Source organism: Solanum dulcamara, chromosome 11, assembly GCF_947179165.1.
Source record: "Solanum dulcamara chromosome 11, daSolDulc1.2, whole genome shotgun sequence".
Classification (NCBI taxonomy): domain Eukaryota; kingdom Viridiplantae; phylum Streptophyta; class Magnoliopsida; order Solanales; family Solanaceae; genus Solanum; species Solanum dulcamara.
The window spans coordinates 3,975,001-3,994,342 of record NC_077247.1 but is presented as its reverse complement, the minus strand read 5'-3'; the positions used below and the strand labels follow the sequence as shown (position 1 = coordinate 3,994,342).

The 19,342-nt window shown below is 39.3% G+C and overlaps 1 pseudogene; it reads right to left on the bottom strand.

Annotated features, from left to right (window-relative positions):
- Nucleotides 1–15,733: 15,733 nt before the first annotated feature.
- Nucleotides 15,734–15,853, bottom strand: LOC129875416 (5S ribosomal RNA; annotated as a pseudogene).
- Between the last annotated feature and the right edge of the window lie 3,489 nt (nt 15,854–19,342).

Here is a 19,342-nt window from a genome sequence, read left to right as displayed (position 1 = left end):
CATGTACTCAAGTGGCTTTATTTTATAAGACATACAAGTTTGTAGCTTACGCAAGTAGGTTGAGTACCATGACTCCTTATTTGACCTCCAACTACTTCCGAAGCCTTCTAGATCTATTTCCAACCATCACTAATTACGTAGAACTTCGTAGGTAACGTGGACCATATAACACTCTTTTAGAAAACAAATATGCTCCAATGTACCAAGGTGCGGGGTAAAATATCCTTCCCCCCTTTAGAACATTCGTCCTCGAATGTTAACTAATCTTATAGGTAGATAATCATCCTAGCTACCTACAAAGTCAAAAACACCTTCTCACGACATACCTTCTAGCATTTAAGTAGTACGCTTATCCTGTTCATCAGTTTTGAGGGTTACATGCGGTACTAAGACCTACCTGTATTCCCGATCTCTTCTTAGACGGATATCCAAGTGCTAGCTATAATTTAGGCCCCTCTACTCGAGACAATAGTTGTGGGGACCTCATGTATTACTCCTCAACTTCTTTAGAAGATTTTAACTGTACTTTACCTATCATTAACTGGTATAATTCTGAAGGAATTTGGCATATAAGTTCACCATCTTTTAGTAACCGGCTAATTCTGCTCATCTTGCTTAAACCATTTCACCATTCTCTTATCCTAACTTGTAACATTCTAGACACTTTCTCGTGTCATTCCTTACCTTTACTAGGATATGGTAAGGTACTCAGCTTAGCCCAACCTTAGCATCATCTCGCTCGTCTTCATGCTTTACCTTACCTTCCCTTTCTTCTCTTACGATCAGTATCGGGATAGATCCTTGGTCTAACCATGGCCATGTCCGGTTCTTCCCATAGTATAATTCCCTCTTGGTAGTTGACTCAACCCATATTTGTACCTTTCTGCAACATATCCAAAATATCCTAACTCCTTTTATCATGCACTTCCTTACTTCGCCCTATACTTAACATATACAATCATAGGTTGTCTAACCATTCTGATACACTTGTATGAGGTGGACGTAGTCTTTTTGTCTCCTAGTTCATTCTGCTGTATTTATCTTCTTCACATTGAAACTCACTCGTCCCACCTTGTCCCACTTCTTTCTTTTCCCTTATTCACTCTTTTCTCTTCTCATCTCCTACTATAGGAGGTTTTCTATCCTTTTTCTTGGTTATTTATCTATCACAACATCATTTGCGACCAACTCTATAGCCAACATTTTGGCTTTTGGTCTAGCATGATGTCATTATCCTTTGTAGTGTCTCTTGAGTTATTCAATGTCCTTTTGGTCTAGCATTATACCCTTTTCTTTTTATCCACACCCACCTTCTAATGTGATGTCGTTCAGGGTCTTTTCAAAAACTTCTTAACACTGCCTTATATACCGTTCTGACTTCTATCCAATCATTGGTGGCTTTCAGACCTTCCTAACTTGGTTCAACAAGGGATCTTATTGAAGTGTAAGCATCCATCTCAAATATGTTGCCATATCAATTGCCTCCACCTTACCCTTGCAGTTTTCTTATTTGCTTCCCCTCTTTAGAGGGTACTTATACCTTTATTTGGTTATACCTTGCTCTGTCTCTATGTCCAGTCTCAAATTCATCCAATCTCTTCCCAAAATAAAAAGGGTGCCCCTTACTGGCGGTATGTATAGTACTTCTTACATCTTTAGTTCAACATAATAGGGGTACTTGGTATCAACTTCCAAGACATATTAAGAATCTATGTTTCATTCCCCTTTTTTTTTGGAAATATTTTGGCAGAGTTTCCTCTATACTTCTCACTATCCCAAAAGCTGCACGCAAAAAAATACCAACAATGCCTCACAGGGCCAACATATATATATATATATATATTCATATCATCTCACAGCCACACAGGGCTTTCAATATCATCTCATATCGCAGCCACATAGGGCTTTCAATATCAACAATAGTATGATAATGATGGACTTACCTCATGTGTCCAACTCAACCTGCATCTGTTACACTTTTCGGTCTACTTTCCTTTCAATTTTCAACTTTACATATCAATCGTATTTCAATACCTTACTTGGGACATATCTTTCATGCCTTGGCTTACCTGCATGCTTTATAACTTCCAATATCATCACTCACTTTCTTCTATCAAGGTTGTCCTTCTACTGAAATCAGAGGTTAGCATAAGGAATTTCACTTCCAATAGCCTCCTATTTATAGATGTGGCAAGTAACACACCGATAAATAAGACTCTACTAGATACGGTCTGTAGACACTTCAAGGACGAACGGCTCTGATACCACTTCTGTCATGATCCAATCCCGTAGGCCGCGACTAGGGCCCGACCTGGACCCCGTCTACATAACTGTCAAATATAAGAACTATACACTAAAACCCCTGTGGGTGATAGCATATTTAAATACATATAGCCTCTTTCATTTACATCATGTCATGAAAGGGCACGTGAGCCGACTAGGTTGCCTCAACATTATAACATTTACAATATGTCATATAGGCACCACTGAAACAAAATTGTAACCAACCCACATACATATGTCTACAGACCTATAATAATAGCAATGGTAACATATGGCGGGATAGGGCCCTCGCCATACCTATGACTAAGCAAAAGAAAGCATATATACCAAGGATTAATACCAAAACTAGGCTCCAATACAATGGAGCTTCTTCTAAACTTGCTGAGTGGAATCCTAAGCTGGCAGACTCCCAAAACTGTGTTTGTACCTGCGGGCATAAAACACAGCCCTCTGAAGAAAGGGGGTCAGTACGATATATGTACTGAGTATGTAAAGTATAAAATATCATAATGAAATTATAGTTTCCATAGGGATGCAAGGGTTAAGTATAATATTTAACAACGTACTGTACCTGCACCTTACAAAATAAGGTCATCTATACTATTATCACATACCGTATCCATCCCACTCGGGGGCTCGGTGTTATAAATATTCCATTAGGTCATCATATGCATGTATGTGCCGTACCCGACCCTCTAGTAAGAGACTCGGTAAACAATCATACTATCATAATAATCATACCATCATATATCATACTCGACCCTTTATGGGACTCGGTTGTACCCGGCCCTCTATGGGACTCGGTGAATGCTCATATCATCATATATCGTACCCGTACCTTTATGGGACTCGGTCATACCCGACCCTTCGTGGGACTCGGTGAATAATCATTTCATCATATATCATACCCGGCCCTTTATGGGACTCGGTCATACCCGACCCTTCATGGGACTGGTGAAAGATGCATTAACAACATGCATGATTAGAGTAGTAAGGAACCATATGCAATTTAACTTATCATCTCAGACTCAATCAAACAGCCAAGTAAACCATCACTTGAAGACTAGAGCAATAATCATCTCAAGTACCCTATGAAATATCGTTAGGGGTCATATCTACTGGAGTCTCAAGAATATTAGACATATGTCCAGTCAAGGTTAAACAATAGAGACCTTAGGAGTAGGAGCTTATACATTAAGGTAATATTCAGCATATAGCATACTGGAGAACTTTATGTTCAGATGTGACTAACCATTCATAACTTATATCTAAGACATGCCAAAAGAAAGAAGAATAGCTTTACATACCTGTAGTAGCTCGATTGTAGTCCAACTTGTTTGGTTTATCCTTCAACCTATTTAACATGAGAGTAATACCAAGATTACTAATTTTAACTTTCCAGATTCCAAATTTATACTCAAGTATCTATAGGCACCATTTCCTTACTCGCCTTCCTTGACTAGTCTATTGGCTAGCTCCGAAGTTAACAGAAATCGGGCAGCGTCTCCCCTATTACTTGCCCTATCCAAATTTCTAATTTTAACCTCTAACCTTAGCATACATATCAACAACAACAATCATAATACATACATCATCAAATTATTACCATATCACGTAACACAAGTTCCACACAACTCACCCAAAACTATGACGCCAAAGTAGGGTTTTATCTCTTTATTTCACAAAATCTTTAACCATACGAAATAGAGTATTACGAGGATGCAACCAGAGGACTATATACTCATATTTAAACATGTTCTAGCCTTGAAAAATAGATAAACCACCTCCAAATACAACACCATGCTAACGACAACACTAGCCAAACTTTAACTTGCTAGAATAGCATCGAAACAGTCCCTACATGACCTGCAACATCCTTCAGCCGTAACATGCATATGTTCACGTTTCCAACTCATATTTATACACCCAAAACATGTCTAAACACTTTCCCAAATGTGGTTGAGGAGAATCGATCCATACCTTAACAAACAACTTCCCCAAACTTGCTGAAAATTGACTTTGAGAGCTCTCAACGTGGCTGATAAGTTGGTGGCTGCTCGTTGCACTCTTTCGCTGCCCCAACTATTAATTCACGTTGTTAACACCTTTATCTATTTGAAGAATACCTTAGATAATTAATTGATGGAATGAAATTGAGGGCCTCACCTTGCTGCCATGGCCGTTTCTCTCGTGCTCTTGTTCTCTTCAAGTTGCTCTCACTAGTTCTAAGTAACAAGCTGAAAATATATCCAAGTACAAAGCTGAAAATAAGATTCCTTAGTCATGACTTAGGGTTTTATACCCTTCCTTTAGGAGTGACATGTGGCATCCCCTAGGGGTAACATGTGGCATCCCCCTAGGGCGCCACCTCATCCATGCATCCAATCCAAAGATGCCACGTGGCAGTATGGGCCCACCCCAAGTAGGTGTGTCACCTACTTAGTCCAAGTAGGTGCATCACCTACTTGTCACCTACTTGCTTCTTTTCGTAAGTTCAAAATCTAGTTTTTGCTCCTTTTCGTGGGTTCGTGGCCTCATCTCACTTTAAGAACCGATATAATCTTTGCTACTTAAGCTCGACGTGTACTCAAGTATCTTAATTTTATAAGCCATACAAGTTTGTAGCTTACACAAGTAGGTTGAGTACCATGACTCCTTATTTGGCCTCCAACTCCTTTCGAAGCCTTCTAGACCTATTTCCAACTGTCACTACTCACGTAGAACTTCCTAGATAACGTGGACCACATAGCAATATTTTAGAAAAAAAATATGCTCCAATCTACCAAGGTGTGGGGTATAACACTTATACTTAGTTGAGGGGTATAATATATAGATATATAAGAATAGATAGAGCCTGGATCAAATAAAGTGGATGAGGCTAATGATATAATAGAACCTTACCTGTGATTACATCATCTGAGACCTCAGCCTCTATTCTAGCTGTAGCTACAAAAAATTCATCCTAGGATCCTCTACCCCATGCATAAACCCGAGCTCTTATCCTGCCTCCCTGGGGACCTCTCCATGCACCCTTATGACCACCCCTGTGGTCCTTTCCCTAGCTTCCGCCTCTAACTGGAGGTGCTGCTGGTGTGGGCCTAGCTGCCTGTCAATCTGGTTCCGCTGACATATAAAAAGAGCACTCATGGGACCAATGTTCTATCTCCCCACGCTTATAGCACAGTTATGGTTGTCGGGTCAGAGTTGGATATCGTCCACCTCGACCAGAAGAACCTATTTGAAAACAACCTTTGCCCTAACTCGGATTGGTAATAGATCCACACTAATGGTGCTGGTCAACCTCTAAAGTATGAAGTGAGGCTGGAATAAGCGATTGGATTGGCCTTGCTAGAACCTTCGGTGAGATCGGTCATATGACTCCCTAGGCCTAAAACGTTGCCTACCCTGTCTATCCTTACGCCTAGCTCTCTTACCGCTGTCCCCTTGGGCCTCTTGATGGAGAATGCAGGCATGGTATACCACATCCAAAAATGAATGGCTCACTAAGACTAAGGATCAAGTCTCAATCCGTAGATAAACTCTCAAACCCTTGATGAAGCACTGAAATCTCTCCTTCTCAGTAGGTAAAATCATTGTAGCATGCTTGGAGAGCTAGTGGAATTGGGCCTTATAGTCTGATACGATTATGGAGCCCTAATACAATAGCGAAAACTGATCTTAGAGCTGATCTTTGACATTCTTGGAATAAATCGGGTCAAGAAGGCCTCTAAAAACTCAGTCCACGACATCGGTGGAGACCCAACTGGCCTGTCTCTAAATATAAAAGCCACCACTTTCGCGTAGGACTGTCTAGTTGATAAGAGGTGAAGTCAGCTCCTTTAAACTCCACTAAACCCAAAGTAAGTAGACATTCTCAGCAAGTAAGTAGAAACTTATGGTCATCCTCACCCACAACCCCAGAAAACCTTAGTGGTGATAGTCTAAGGAACACCCTGAGCATCTTTTTCTACAGAAATAACATCATGTCATCCAAATTATCAGGCTGAGCTGCAGGTGCCAGTGGCTACTGAACAACTGGTGCGTTTGATGCAGGCTGGCCCTACGGTGCTGAAGTAGCTGGAGCTAGGGTCTGTTGTATACCCCCAAAAGCAGCTAATATCTAGGCGAACATTGCCTAAAGGTCCGAAGCTGCAACTAGTGTGGGTGGTGGCTGGATTGGTCCCTATCCCATTGGTTAATGATGTATTGGAGCTACTGGTGGCTCCATCTTTGGCTCCAGAGTCTGCTTTATCCAGTCCTAGCAGGTGTGTGAGCCATCCTATAAGAGAGTGGAACAAGTGAGATCCTCAAGAACAGATAAGGCATGCATGATAATGAAACAAGAGAGACAAGTTCTTAAAGACATCCTATAGCCTTCCGAAGATAAGTCATGGACGTCTTTGCACTAATCCGCAAGACTCTAGTAGATGCTGGCTCTATATAAGTGCGACCGGTGAAACTAGGGCTCTTATACCAACTTGTCATAAACCAATTTCTCAAGTCATGATGGCGTCTACTATGACCCACCAGTAGGCAACTTATCTCAAAACTATGAGTAATGGGATGTCAGGGTAGAAGACCAACAGTTTAATCTAAAAATAGTAATGAAATGATAGGAACACAAATAAATGACGAAAGCAAATAGGGAATATGTACAAATAAAAGATCCCTCCTAGAACCTGGAATTCACATGTACAGAGCTTCTACTAAAAGAGTACAAGTCACAAAAGTAGACCAAAGAAACAAGACTGTCTCAAAAAGTAAAAGACAGACAAAATATATGTACAGAGGGAGAGGGGTAAATCCAAAATGTTGTGTGCTCACCCTTTCCTCTGATCAAGACTACAACTGGCTTAAGATCAACACAGATAGCTAGTACTTGGACCTGCATCATGCAAACAGATGCAGAGTGCAATATGAGTAACAAAAAATAGGTACCTAGTAGGCATCGTTGGCCGACTGAGCAAGATAAGCAATAGAAAACTAAAATGCGAGAAACTAATCACAATTAAAGACAGAAATCAGAGATCAAGGTAGGTATGTACATGAGCGTACTCAACACATAAAGAGGGAGAGAACTAGATAAATCTGTCGGGCTCCCATAAATTCAACGGGTACAGTCGTGCACAAGTCTAAAGTAACGATCTGAGTGGACTCCCATAAGACCGATAGGACCAAAGATAGATGAATTAAAACAAGAGAATTTAGTGAAGTTCCAACAACTCCACAACCTCCTACGTACTTGAACTGAACCATTTTGTAAGATTAAATCTTGAACCAAAGCTGAACATAGTTAAGGACTTAAACTGCAGAATCATAAGAGGATCAAGGACTTGAACCAATATTTGATAGTAACCAAAAACTTGAATATAGGTGATAGATAATCGTGGACTTGAACTACGTACAAAAGCAACCAAGGAATTGAACCAAGGTAATGGTAATCAAGGACTCGAACCAAAGCTAGTAAGTAGCAATGGAGTTGAACCAAGGCTAATAATAACGATGGACTCGAACCACGGCTAAGTAAGGCCAAAGACTTGCATGTAGGCAGTAATACCTAAGCAAGGACTTGAACCGCGCCCAGTGGAGTTAATTAGGGACTTAAACCATGAACAAAAGTGAATCATTCAGATTTAAGATTAGCGGCCAACCGAGCATCATGGGGAGTACCCCCAATCCAAGTGCCATCAATAAATCACTCTAGTTCAAACCATATCCAACTAGAATCGACGAATAGACTTTCGTAACAAAAAACCAAGTGATACGGAATTGATAAAAGGATAGGACATTATGGAGATAAGGTTCCAAGCTGTGTTACTGCCTAGCTAAGGCTCAGACTATCAGACCAAATTCTGCTATATCAGTCTACACGGAGCTAAGCTGTCTGAAATATTGTTGGAGCCGTTTCAAGGCCCAACGACACCAAAATTGCACAAGTTTAAGGCAACACTAACATATGCCCAGACTAAGGACAAAAATTCTTCCAAAGACATAAACCAAAAGCATAGCACACACCACAAGGTATGGATTATCAATAATAACAGGAGACATGCTTTAACAGTCCAAAATTTCCCAAAAATAACATCTAAGACATGAATTCTAGGAATTTTCTAAGACATGAAATCTAGGAATTTATCATACTTGATGCCCAAATACCCCCAAACTCATACAAATTAGCATACAATTGCCTAAAAATGCTCAGTATAAAGAGGGAAATTGTAGCCTACATGAATGTCGACCGTGTGCACTCTAACTCAAGGAATTCGAGCTTTTCCTAGCCTCAAAATGATTCCATGATATAAAAAATAGAATCAAAACATTAACATGATCATTTTGACATTAAAATTATCAAATTTAAAGAAGGGACAATTTCGAAGTCAAAATTGGGTAAGTGAGACCCACTCTGTAAATCACGGAATTGACTCTGTGAATAGGTCCAAAATGCTACGCTAAACTTGTGCTCCAAAAAGGAATGCAATTCAGTGCCTAAAACTGCCTGAATACCAACATGCAAAAAATCAACACTTTGAGCTAAGAAATTCACTAAGGAAAACAGATTATAACGGTATTTTACCTCATATGACGAGTCTCCAACTATTTTCGAACACTAACCCATGTAGCCACGATAATTTCGGATGTTTTGAACTTTGAATCACCAATATTGTTGGAGAAATGAGAAAGAAATTGAGTTTATCAAATCCATAAGTGAGCTGTTCCCATCTCTGTCTTAATTAAAAGACAAGAGAATTGCTCACGCGATCATGTAGCAAGGCTCGCAATTGTGATACACTTGCAGGATACCCTTCGCGATCACGAAAAGGACCTCACAATCGCGAAGGCTTAACTGGCTGAAATCACGATCGCAACCATGAAACTTTGCATATGCAAAGTCCAAAGGTGGCCTGCACCAGCATCAACTGCAATAAATAATTTTGTAAACTCTCAAATCTCCAACGGGGTGCTCAAAATTTGTTTGGAATCTCGTGCACACAAATGAACTATGCTATCCCATAAAATTTAATGTTTCAAACTCAATGTTGCATTTGAATTTCCCATACAAGATTATTTTAATGAAAAATGGGTCCCACACCCAAGTGCCATTTTGAATCAAATTCCACAATGGGCCTCAATATTAAACCAAAAGCCTCCGAAAGTGAACGAAGGGTCATTCTAGACCAAACTTGTCATTCCGTGCTGTCAAAATTTTCATCCAAGTATATTTTCCAGGAATATTGACCAAAGTCAACCACAGACCAAATTTCAAAGGCAAAAGCGCCAAATAGCCTCAAACTTGTACTAATTACTCCAATACTCATGCCGACTATGATACTAATCCAATTTGGCCATTTCAAAGCCGATGAAATCATCAGATTTATGTTCTGAGATCGTTTACCTATTTTTATGACCAAAGTCAACTTTTCAAGTTATAAAAAGTCCAAAAAAGGAAAACAGACCTAAAACCCAAATGAATGATCAGGCGACCTAACAATAAGTGCTAGCAAGTCATAAATGAGTTGGGATCACTATAGTAATGCTCTAAATGATAAAATAAATGCTTTATTTCTAAAATGAACTAGAGGGTCATTACAACAATATACAAATTTTAAGAGAAAAAGATCTAAATTTATCCATACACTATTCAAAATTGCTCTATCACTAAACTTTTGATCAATTTATAGATATTAGCCAATTGTTTGGTTATACCCCACACTTTTGAACCTTGAAACATGTTTCGAACCTTTTTGAAAGTGTCTATGAGACCTCTACTATCCACACAAATCAAAAAACCCTAAGGAAAGGAGAATGCGATACCCCACAGTAGAGAAGGTTGGAAATAGAGTTATAAGAATCCGAAAGGAGTTGGAGGCCCAGTAATGAGTTGTAGGACTCGATTTACCTACGTAAGCTACTAACTTAGAAGCCTTACATACTTAATCTACTTGAGGATATACCATTCTTGCATAGCATGGATTACATAGAGTCTTAAAATAAGATGAGATTATCAATCCACGAGGAGGGGAAAAGATGACATGTGGCAGCCAATAAAAGAGTAACATATGGCAGCACCTCAAGAAAGCAGGTGACCCACCTTCTTGGGGTCAAGTAGGTGACCCACCTTCTTGGGGGAGGTGGGCCCCACTGCCACATGGCAACCTCTCCTTGAGTGCATGGATGAGGTAGCCCAATAGGGGCTGGACACGTATCCTCCTTAGGGAATGACATGTGTCACCTCCTAGGACCACCCATATATATGTATATATATTATATACTTCAGTCCATATCCTTAAACTTCAGCAAAAGCCAAGGAAAACAAACCCTAAAGCTAAGAGAAAAGGGTGGCGGCCAAGGGAGGAAAAAGTAGGTTTCACGATTTCATTCTGTCAATTAATTATATAGGGTATACCATGATTCTATGAGTATATTAATAGTATAAATTTATGGTTTGGAGAAGCACCAAATGGATAACAAGCAGTCCACACAATTTCAGCATACTTAGAGAAGTTCCAGGGCGAGTTTTAGCCAATTTCGGGTAAGCTAAGGTTTCTCCTTTCAATTTTGACTTTATGGGGTTGTTATGGAGTGTAATATACACCTTATACATATCTGGAAGTATAAAAAAATCCATGTAAATGCCCAACGTTCGAAACAATCTATATTGGAGTCGTCGTAGCTAAATTTAAGTCGAATAGTGCGTTGTGTTTGTGGTGTGTGGATGCTAGTCGTGTGGTGGTGTGTTAAGGTTATGGAATATGGTTTAAATAGGGCTTGGGTTTTTATTTTTGCAGCCACAGACCCTCCACTTCACGTAGTTAAAGGGTTTACGAAAAATAGACTAAAAACCCTATTTTGATATTGTAGTTTTGAACGAGTTGTTTGGAACTTATATTGCATCGTATTTTGATATTTTTATGTGGTTTAGTTTCTGGTTGTTGTGGTTTCTAAGGTTTGGGAGTAAAACGGAATTCGGATAGGGGATGTTATAGGGGAGATGCTGCTCGATTTTCATTAACTCTTTAACTAGTGAAGGAACTAGTCAAGAAGGCGAGCGAGGGGTTGAGTTCTATGAATACTCATGTGTAGCCTAAGGTTCTGGAAAACCAAGGGTTGATAATACTCGTATTGCTTATATGTTACTTATGTTCAAAGAACGACGGGACGAACGGGATAAAAAGTAACCCGTAACAAGTATGTAAAGCTTTCTCTTGGCATATTTTTGACATAAGTATGTGAAACTATCTTTTCCTTCTTTTGGCATGTCTTAGATGTAGACTATGAATGATGTGAGTTCTGGAGCAACTTCATTCTTAGGTTGTAAATATGACTTTAGGACTCGTGATCACTTCTGGATGTTAAGACTCTTAAAGTAGATAAACTCCTATTCCTCAAGTCTTTTATGTGACTGTATAGTGATTGATTATACAAACTCTTCTTTTAAAAGAGAAAGATTCTGAGATAACCAATGCTCATGCTTTTATAAGATATTTCACACTGGTATATGTCTAAGATTTCCAAAACTCTTTTTTTCATAGTCCTTGGTGACATTTAGAGGGTATACGTTAGATACTTCCTACCCTGACCTCCAAGTGATGGTTCACTTGATGACTTCATTGAGTCTCAGATAATGATATAAACTGTGTTTTGTTTCCCACTACTTTATTCGTGTACACTGTAACACTTCTTCTCCGAGTCCCGGGCCAGTTATCGGATTTGTGCACAATTCTACTACATTATCCACTAAGGCCCTCACTAGAGGGCCAGGGAATGTATGTATATATGTGATGATGTGTTGTAATGAGGAGTTCATGGTTCTACAGATATGAATCACCGAACCCCTGATAGGGCCGGCTATATTGAAAATTTAAGCATGCATGATTTTACTTTCCCAGGTACAGGTTGCTGATTTGATAATTTATCCCATGCTTCTCTATTTTAGATATACTTCTAGTTATGTTATGTTCTCTACAGGTTTTGGGAGTCCGTCAGCTTAGGATTCCACCCAGCTTAGCTGGAAGAGGCCCCATTATATTGGAGCCTAGTTTTTTGCACTGGTCGTTGATGTATAGTATTATTTTGTTATTCAGGGGTATGGTGGGGGCCCTGTTCCGCCATATGTTGTCATTAATATTGTTAGGGGTCTGCAAACATGTATATATGGGTTATGTATGTCAGTTGGTTCAGCTGGGTCTACATAATGTATGGTACATGTTGTTATGTTATAGCAGTTTTGTCGGCTTATGTACCCTTTCATGATGTGATACAAATGAAAGAAGCTATAGGTTTATCAAAATGTTATCACCCAATAGGGTTCTATTGCATGGTATTATGTTAATTACAGTTCGACTTGACCATAGCTGATAGACACGTATACAGGGTTCAGATCGGACCCAGTCGCAGCCTATAGGGTTGGGTCATGACAGAAGTGGTATTAGAGCAGTTCGTCCTTGGATTGTCTGTAGACTGTGTCTAGTAGAGTCTTGATTATCGATGTGTTGCGTGCCACATTTATAAACAGGAGGCTACAGGATATTTAGAATGTTACTTTTCTTTCACATATGAGATCGTGCTATAGATCCGAGTCATAGAAAAATCTCCTTATACTAACCTTGGATCTTAACAGAAGGACGATATCAATAGAAAGAAGTAATTGATGACATGGGAATTTATGGAGCACACAGGTAAGTAAAGGCACGAAAGATATCTATGGGGGAAGGTATTGATATGTGATTGAAATGTAAAGTTGAAATCTGAAAAGAAAGAAGACACGAAGTGCAATAGATGCAGTTCGAAGGTGGACATACGAGGTAAGTCCATTATTTATATATTATGGTTTATATTGAAAGCCCTGTGTGGCTACGATATGAGATGATATTAGAAGCCCTGTGTGGCTGTGATATGATATGAATATATATATGTGTTGGTCCTGTAAGGCATTGTTGGTATTTTCTGCGTGCAGGTTTGGGATAAATAAGAAATATAGAGGAAACTCTGCCGAAATTTTCCCAGAACAAGAAAAGGGAATGAAACATAGATTCTTAGTATGCCTTGAAAGTTGATACCGAGTACCCCTATTATGTTTAACTAAAGATCTAAGAAGTACCCTTCAGGTCGTCGATAAGGGGCACCCTTTTTACTTGGAGAATTTTATTTTAGAGAAATAAAAGCCTATTTAAGTGATAAAGTTCAGACCACAGTATCTCCAGCCGTAATTGTGCTGTAGGAAAAAAACACCTAAGTGGAAGGGTAAGAAGTCCAACGATTGAGTTTCACTTTTCTTGAAAAGTACCAAGCCCAACTGCTAGTTGTAAACTAGATAAGTTGTTCATAACTCGAGGATAAATTCAGAAGGAGACCAGGTAGGTAAAGTATTAAAAAAAGTATTGTGATGTTTAAGAGTTTCTAGTTTTTTCCAACAATAGTTGGAAAAGGGGTTACGATAACAGTTTATAATTCTCCACCAACTCACTGGAGGAAGAAATGCTAACAGAAGCACCCCAGACGGAGGTTACGAACTGAATATGAGTATGAATGTAAAGGTGTGGTATAACAATACGGGGATAAAGTAAGACCGCTAGTAAGGCGCACTTGGTATGTGTTGACTAAATCAAAAGCCGTTGTTGGGTACACTATAAGGTCAAGGGGCATAAGGTATAAAGGAATGACGCGTGTACACAACATTGCCCTAAAAATAATAAAACCCTTAAAAGACAAAGACGGTCAACTTAGGGAATATATTGTGCAACCTACATTCACCCCAAGAAACAAAGGATATAGGTTGGAATAAAACTACTATTCTGCGAGCACCTTGGACAATCATCGTTGGAACACGAGTGTTGCCTAGTTAAAAGTAGGACAACTACAAATATGTATTAACCTTCCATAAAGATAAGTAGAATGTGGCCTTGGATGAGTTGATCCATGGGTCCCATTACTCAAGTACAGATTAATAGATGAGGTGTCGCACTATGTATGGATAGGTTCTCGTTGCTTCGTAATTTAGCCAAGGTTCTGTATGCGGATAACCAGGTTATAAAACATACAGAAATAAAGGGACATGATGTAGTACCAAGTGGAGTGAGAAAGGAGATTGGATGAAATTGAGACTGGACATAGAGACATAGAGCAAGGTATACGCATATAAAGGTGTAGGTACCCTCTAAAGGAGAGAAGCCAATAAGAGAATGGCAAAGGTAAGGTAAAAGCAATTGATGTGACAGCATATTTAAAATGGATGTTTAAATTTCAATAAGATCCCTTACTGAACCAAGTTAGGAAAGTATGGAAGTCACCAATAATTGGATGGAAGCCAGAATGCTATGTAAGGCAGTGTTAAGAAGTTTTTAACAAGACCTTGAATGACATAACGCTAGAAAATGGGTGCATATAAAAAGAAAAAAGGGCATAGTAATGAAAGGATATTGAATAACTCAAGAGATACTATGGTAGATAATGACATCATGCTAGACCAAAAGCTAAAATGATGGCTATAGAGTTGGCTATAAAGGATATTGCGACAGATGCAAAACCTAGGAAAAGGAATAGAAAACCTCCTATGATAGGGGATGAGAAGAGCAAAGAGTGAATAAGGGAAAAGAGAGAAGTATAACAAGATGGGACAAGCAAGTTTCAATGTGAGTAAGATGTGTATAGGAGAATGAACCAGGAGATGGAAAGACTACGTCTACCTCCAACAAGTTGTGTTCGAAGGGTTGTGCAACCTATGGATATGTATATAAAAGATCAGGCTAAGTGAGTAAATACATGGTAAAAGGAATAGGAGTTCAATAATGACAATGCGGGTATGATATTTTGGGAGACTCTATTGAGAGATGCGAAGATAGGTTAAGCCAAACTATTGAGATGGAGTTAGTACTATGGGCAAAGTAAGACATGGCCAAGGTTGGACCAAAGATCTACCCCGACACTGATTGTAGGATAAGAGGAGAAACGACAAGGTAACATATGAGACCTAGCGAGACGATGCTAAGATATTTCATACATTCTCGCATTTTCATAAAGGTAAAGGATGACATGAGATAACGTATCTAAAGTGTTATAAGCTGGGACAAGCTGGGGTAAGGAAAGTGTGAAATAGTTTAAGTAAGACAGGCAGAGCAAGCTGGTTATTGCAGGATGGCGAGCTCATATACCAAACTCTTTCGGGATTATGCTAGCTAATGATAGACAGAACTCAAAGCGGCTATAAAGGTCACTATATGAACGAACTTTAGCGCTACTCAGTAGCCAACCCTAATGAATGGGTGCATACAAAAAAAGGTGAATACAGTAGGGGACCAGTGACATGGTTATAGTGGAACTAAAGATCTACCCCTATACCGGTTGCAAGATAATAGAAGAAAGGGCAAGGAAAAATATGAAGTCTAGCGAGACCACGCTAAGGTAAATATTGGGCTAAGTTGAGTGCTCCACACATTATTACAAGGATTAAAATGAAACACGACATGAAGAATTCCAAGGGAGGTCACCCATCCCAGTATTATTCTCGCCCAAGTACGCTTAACTTTAAAATTCTGATGGAATTTAGTATGTTAGTGCTAGTATGATCGCGCGAGATGGAAGAATCTAAACTAGCGGGCGAGAAACGACATGAGATTATGTACCTAAAGTACTATAAGTTATGTTGAGGGAATTGAAAAGAAAGGGGACTTAAGCAAACCAAGCAGGATTAGCTAATTACTAACTGATGGCGCATTTGAATGCCACAGTTCTTCAACATGGTACCAATTAATGTCATTTATGGAAGGCAGAAAGTAATACACGAGGTCGAAGATTCCATAATATGACCTGGGCTACAGGAGTCACTTTGCACTCCATGGATAGATGACTCTGGAGGAAATGTTACCTGCAGATTAACAATATTAGCCCGTGCTCCTTCAATCAAAGGCTACCTATTCAGCCGAGAAGTTGTGAAATTATAGGGTAAAGGGGGTAGGACCTTACGAAGTCCCCATAGCTACTATCCCAGACAAAGGAGCCCAAGTTATAGTTAACTACCGAAGGTCAATCCATGAATAAATAGAGAAAACAGATAAGCCTTCGTATACTACTTTACCCTCAGACTGATAGGAAGACTAGGTCTACTAGCTACATAGTAGACGATATGTTGTGGGCCTATAAGGTTGGCCCCAAAGGTGACTCATACAATTGCCTACCCCCCCTGTCAGGAGTACTTATGATATTAACTATCATTTTAATATCTGAATGGCCTCATATGAGACTTGTATGACAAACAGTGTAAGTCACCAATTGGTTGGGTTCATATTAGTAAACCACGACTAATAAGCCCAGACGTGGATCGATAAATGGTATAGAAGGTAAAGCCTATTCAGGGAAATTTTTAATTGCTCAAAGTTGATAGAAGCTATATATAGATGATCAGCATCGCTCTTTAGAAATTTAAGTGAGCGATTGGTTGTGTTTGAAGGTGTCATCCATGAAAGGAGTAATGAGGTTCGTCAAGAAGGAAGAATTTAAGCCCGAGTTACATTGGTCTCTACCAAACCATGTGTGGAATAGGCAAAGTTACCTACGAAGTGGCCCTACTATCTAGTTTAAAAATAGTACCCCTAGTCTTCCACCCGTCAATGTCCCATAAATGTATAAGTGAACCCTTCCAGAATATTCTCCGTGGATAAAATCAATGTAATAAAGGAATTATCCTGCGAATAGCAATCTATCTCCATTCCGAATCAATAGATTAGACAATCGGGGATTAGGATGTGACTTCCGTCATAATATTGTGGCAAACAGAAACTAGAAAGAACATGACCTGAGAGGTCAAAGAGGAGGAACAAAAAAAATATCCACACTTTCTCACCATATACCAAGGGTAATCTAACCTCCTAACTGAATTGGGAGATGACGATTATACAGAACCCCCGAAATCCTCATAAAACCCTAGAAGCTGAGTAAACATTTGAGGATAAATGTTCTAAAGGGGGGAAGGATGTTACAACCCGCACTTTTGAAACTTGAAACATGTTCCTAAACTTCTTGAAAGTGGCCATGAGACCTCTACTATCCACACACATCAAAAAACCCTAAGGAAAGAAGAATGCGACACCCCACAATAGAGAAGGTTGGAAATAGAGTTATAAGAATCTAAAAAGAGTTGGAGGCCCAGTAATGAGTCGTAGGACTCGATTTACCTACGTAAGCTACTAAATTAGAAGCCTTACATACTTAATCTACTTGAGGATATACCAATATTGCTTAGCATGGATAACATAGACTCTTAAAATAAGACGAGATTACGAACCCACAAAGAAGGACAAAAGATGACACGTGGCAGCCAGTAAAGAAGTGACACATGGCAGCACCTTAAGAAAATAGGTGACCCACCTACTTGGGGTCAAGTAGGTGACCCACCTGCTTGGGGGAGGTGGCCCCCACTGCTACGTGGCAACCTCTCCTTGAGTGCATGGATGAGGTGGCCCAATAGGGGTTGGACACGTATCCCCCTTAGGGGATGACACGTTTCACTTCCTAGGACCACCCATATATATGTATATGTATCATATACTTCAGTCCATATCCTTAAACTTCAGCAAAAGCCAACGAAAACAAACCCTAAAGATAAGAGAAAAGGGTGGCGGCCAAGGGAGGAAAAAGGTAGGTTTTACGAGTTTATTCTGTGAATTAATTATCTAGTGTATACCATGATTCTATAAGGATATTAATAGTATAAATTTATGGTTTGGATCATCACCAAAAATATAACAAGCAGTACGCGCAATTTCAGCATACTTAGAGAAGTTTCGGGGCGAGTTTTGGCAAGTTTTAGCCAATTTCGGATAAGGTAAGGTTTCTCCTTTTAATTTGGACTTTGTGGGGTTGTTATGGAGTTTATTATACACCTTATACATGGATGGAAGTATAAAAAAATCCGTGGAAATGCCCGACGTTCGAAACAATCTATATTGGAGTCGTCATAGCTAAATTGAAGTAGAATAGTGCGTTGTGTTTGTGGTGTGTGGATGTTGTTCGTGAGGTGGTGTTTTAAGGTGATGGAATATGGTTTAAATAGGGCGTGGGTGCTTCTTTTTTCAGCCACACGACCCTCCACTTTGCGTAGTTACAGGTTTTACTAAAAAGAGACTAAAAACCCTATTTTGATATCGTAGTTTTGAACGAGTTGTTTGGAACTTATATTGCATCGTATTGTGATATATTTATGTGGTTTAGTTTCTGGTTGTTGTGGTTGTTGTGTATGCTAAGGTTTGGGAGTAAAACGGCATTCGGATAGGGGATGTTATAGGGGAGATGCTGCCCGATTTTCATTAACTCTTTAACTAGTTAAGGAACTAGTCAAGAAGGCGAGCGAGGGGTTGAGTTCTATGAATACTCATGTGTAGCCTAAGGTTCTGGAAAACCAAGGGTTGTTAATACTCGTATTGCTTATATGTTACTTAGGTTCAAAGAACGACGGGACGAATGGGATAAGAAGTAACCCGTAACAAGTATGTAAAGCTTTCTCTTGGCATATTTTTGACATAAGTATGTGAAACTATCTTTTCCTTCTTTTGGCATGTCTTAGATGTAGACTATGAATGATGTGAGTTCTGGTGCAACTTCATTCTTAGGTTGTAAATATGACTTCAGGACTCGTGATCACTTCTGGATGTTAAGACTCTTAAAGTAGATAAACTCCTATTCCTCAAGTCTTTTATGTGACTGTATAGTGATTGATTAGACAAACTCTTCTTTTAAAAGGGAAAGATTCTGAGATAACCAATACTCAGGCTTTTATAAGATATTTTACACTAGTATATGTCTAAGATTTCCAAAACTCCTTTTTTCATAGTCCTTGGTGACATTTAGAGGGTATACGTTAGATACTTCCTACCCTGACCTCCAAGTGATGGTTCACTTGATGACTTCATTGAGTCTCAGATAATGATATAAACTGTGTTTTGTTTCTCACTACTCTATTCGTGTACACTGTAACACTTCTTCTTCGAGTCCCGGGCCAGTTATCGGATTTGTGCACAATTCTACTACATTATCCACTAAGGCCCTCACTAGAGGGCCAGGGAATGTA